This window comes from Micrasema longulum, unplaced genomic scaffold (genome assembly GCF_059751315.1).
Source record: "Micrasema longulum isolate JH-2025_06_02 unplaced genomic scaffold, ASM5975131v1 h1tg001133l, whole genome shotgun sequence".
Classification (NCBI taxonomy): Eukaryota; Metazoa; Arthropoda; class Insecta; order Trichoptera; family Brachycentridae; genus Micrasema; species Micrasema longulum.
The window spans coordinates 266,679-271,429 of NW_028278321.1; positions in this window are offsets into that span (position 1 = coordinate 266,679).

The window sequence follows — 4,751 nt, forward strand, 5'->3', positions numbered from 1 at the left end:
ATATTGGAAAATAAAACAGTGTGCAAATAACTTCGTTGCACTGGCCTATGAACTGCGTAACTGACAGCGGGTTTCCCGCTTTATTTCAAATATTCAGAATTATTATATCACAATATCAACATTCATGTGCATACGAATTGTACATAATATATTATTAAACTATACAGGTAGATATCGCAATACGCTCGAATCACTTTAGTAGAGAAATAACTAAAAACTGTCGTTGAATTTTCGTCTCAACGTCGTATTAATTCTGCGGGCAAAATACTAAAAAAAACTAGTAAAGAAAATGGGATATTATTTAATACTACGATTACAAACACGTTTTCTGCGCATTACGAAAGTAGCACGTAGAACCACTTAATACCGTCTTTGCATTCAGCGTTCACTTTCTATAAATATGAAATGATTGTCTACGTATAAAATAAGGAATCAATACGATGTTAACGTCGCGCCTGCGGAAGGATTAAATAACAAATGACTGCGGATAGCTCGGATTGCGCTCTGTAGAAATGCTAATACCGCTCATACAGCTGTCAATTAGTAGGTAGGTACAGGTACTTAGTTGTTTTTTTTTTAAATAAAGATTAAAGAAACTATTAAAAGTTGTCACGTTCATAATAATTAAATATCGGGTATTTAGCGTGATACGACTAAATTGAGATGAAAGAAATAAATGTTTGTTTAAATTTAATAAATTAAGCACTAATAAATCAATATTAAAACCTCTCGAATTCGCTCGAAAATCAATAATTAAAATAATTTTAAAAGCCCTTCGAGTACCACAGCATCAAGTTATTTTAGAAATTTGACATCTTAGATACAAGGCAAATATATATTTTTAGAATTATAATGTTTGTGAAAGCAAATAATTCTACCAAATCCCAAAAGGAACACCCCCACACTACCAGAAGTCAAACCAGAGAATGGGTCATGGGGTTTATCACAAACTCTGAATTCGGGCAATTAATTTAAAGGTTTTGTTAAAAGTTGGTTACTGGGTTTAGGTTGAGAAAAATCGGAAAATTTACTCAAAAACATTATTAAATAATAAATGTTATAAATTAATATTGTAGAACTGTATAATAAATTTACTAGTAGGTAGTAATATTATTGTTTATTTTGCATAAAAATGTCCGCCTTAAAACAGGTTGTACCTAGCTAGGCAGACTATACATGATCTAGAGAAATCTATCTATTACTAGTAGATAAAGTAATTGTTATTTTGTTAATAAACTATGATTATTATTATTTTATTCGAAAGAATGAAAATACACATCCGACAAACGTCCTCCGCGACAAGTAAGTTATATATTGATCTATGTGCATTGTGCATTCCGTCGGTCAATTTTTTGGTCACTTATTCCATGAAACCTGGCGTTATTTCCGAAATGGTGCATATTGTATTGACTTCCAATGCTTCTAAAGTTGTTGGTTTGTTTCCATAGACAATGGAGTTAACGTTGTCCCGTATTTTTCAGCATCTCAGTCGCAATATTACCGCCGAATTTAAAAGTTATTTACTTCACGTGTTACGCGATATTTTCTTGATTGCCTTGAAAACTGACACACTTTTTTCAGTCACAAAGAAACGTAGGGACCTATGTCAAATATTTTCTTTTGATATGGTCTCCGTGTATAAAATATTATTACGAAAAATAAAACACATTTTCAAATCTTAATTCAGTTTATTCTGTGTCTAGGCGGATGAAAAATACAGTTATTTATTTATTTAAAAAATACAACAAACAATAAAGAACTAAAGGAAGAAAGAACTTAGGTAAACATGTAGAAATCGAGCGGAGATACGTCAGCCTCGTCGTGAATTGATTGGGAAGTTCGCCTACAATACTTGGGGTTCCGGGTTCAATACCTAGGAGAGTGGACATGAAATATTGTTTATAAAGGTGGTTCTATACTACAATATTTCATTGTCCCGGGGGTGGTTTTCTCAATCTTCTTTATCCCCTAGAGAGTGATTAATTTGGGGATTTTTATTTTTTGTATGCACCTAAACTTTTCTTCATTTACGACCACGTTAATGATTAAACGTAAAATAAATACGGACACGTGAAACCGCATATGATTTTTTTTATTTAGAACATTATTACGACCATTACGAGCATTGCGTAAAACACTTAATTGGGTTGAATTCACGAAACCCCTTTTTTCTGTTTTTTTTTTTAAACAGTTTTAAATATAATTTGACGTTTAATCATCAGTGTGGCCATTATATAAAGCAAAGTGTCGTTACATTAAAAAAATAAAAATTCTGAAATTAATCACTCTCTAGGAAGTAAAGAAGATTCAGAATACCACCTCTGGACTCACACCTGAAGTGTAAGATTGATTACTTGAGTCAGGAACACTGCATTTGTATTACAGTGCAGTGCCTTATGCACAACTTAGTTGGAATGGGCAAATGATGGTAATGATGAAAATCATAAGATAACGTTTAAAATATTTAAAAAATATATATATTATAAAAACAGCTGACAGATCGTTAACCCTGCTAATGCTTAGGGTTAATATTATTTGTATCTCAACAAATTATTCACTTTTTTTGTACATTTTAGAAAAGTTTGTATTGTTTACACGGGATTAAGAAAACTGTTTAAAATTTTTATTCCTGGTAGCGCTTAAAAGAATATATAGCCGCAGAGCGGTTTGATTAATAGTTATTTAAATATATTTTTTCTCTCACTATCTCGCAAATGCCTTCCCGAATACTGTGCGAAAGACTCAGTGCCGCGTTGGACTGATTGTGCCTAGCTAAAATCGAAAATACTTCAATTCAATATAAATACTAACATAACTTCAATAAAATACAGGAGTTAAAATCTTACTTACAAATAATAAAGGGTTGAAAGTAAACAATATGAAAATATTTTACATTAGGAAAGATTTTAAAAATAATGTTCCTATGATCAATAATCAAACAACCTTTTAATATAGCCGGTTATACGATATACTTTAATGATCACCCTAAACCTATTAAACTCAAGCTCCTCCTTCCATCCCATCTCCTTTTTTTTTCTTTTCAACTATTTCTTAAACAACATAAAATATTTTTATAATCTAATCAGTGCATGTTTGTCCTAATCAGTGCATGTGCTTGTTGAAATTGCATGTAGTGTGGTTTTATATTTTTGTGCAACAACTATGGTGATGGTGTATACTGGGTTTTGCATGTCGGTTTAATTGGTGTCCTGACGAAGATACGAGTACGTCTCGAAGCCGGTAGACACAGAAAAGTCGGTAAGTGGTTATATACAAATATTTAATAACATTTAGTAAAATGTTTGACCACAAAGTCAATGCTTTGAATATTAATAATAGTTATCATATTTAAATACCGTACGTTCGAAGATGGCAGATAAAACTAGACACTTTAAGGCTCTGTAGATGGTCCTAGCTTCTAAAAAAGACAATTTATTAAAAAAATAAAAAAAAATAGGCACACACCAATTTTGGATATCAGGGCCCCAATTACAAATGCTATCTTCAGCGGTATATGTACGAAAATGCATATATTTATGTGAAAAATTTAAATATCTTTGTCGGTAACAAATTGAATATGTTCAGAAAAAAAATGTGTACATATTATTATATTTTTCATATAGAAAACTTAATTTTACTCTGTAGATAAAATTAAAGGTAAATAAATGTTAGGTTCTCATTGTAATAAAGGCCTAAATTTATCTATAGTGTGTAAAATAAGCATCGTTCTAGTGCCATAATTCAGTGGAAAATACTGAAATACGTTCGTATGCAGTAAAGTCAGACCGCGCGTCATCTTTCTTATTATATTACCAAAACGCAAAACAAAATAAAAATACAAAAACTTCCTCGTAATCCTCTATGGTTGGCAACCTTAACTACGTCAGTACTTGCCTGCGGATAAATACGTATATTTTTTTTATTAGATGTCATTAGTAATGTTTCATTACCTACAAAAAATTGATAAGCTAAACAGCATAGCTGATACGCAAAAGTATTTTGAGCATAATGGATTTATAATGATTATTTTTATTTTGACATTTTCATAAAACATCGGCTCATTTCCTGAACAGCCTTTTATATTTCAACGAGTCCTAGACATGATATAAAATATTATAATTTTGAATGTATTCAATACTACAAACAAACAAACGAACCATCACACCGTTTCCCCATAAGGATAGGCAGAGAGGATTGAACGCCATATCACTCTGTCTTTGCACATAGATCTCGCTTCCTCTAAACATTTAATAATGCACACACTTACACTCACCTGAACTAACTCCCATACAAATACACATAAACATACCCTCTTACATATAATATATATATATATTTATATATATATATATATATATATATATATATATACGCATGCACACATTTCAGAATGTACCACAATTTAAGTGATCTGCCACAGGTAAGCCATCTATGGCCAGCATTATTCCTAGTTTTTATAAATGATATTGTTGAATGTTTTATTGATGTCGAATTTTTACTTTTTGATGACGACATTAAAATTTAAAATGAAACAACAGATGAAAATGACTACTACATACTTCAATCAAATTTTAATATATTAAATAACTGGTGTATCTCTAATAATTCGTTTTTAAATGTTGAAAAATATAAATTATTATCTTTTGGTAGAAATAAATCTGCAATTTTATTTCCGTATTCAATAAACAACATTCAAACGTAAAAATTCACAGATATTCGAAATCTTGGTGTCATATTTGACGAAAAAATCA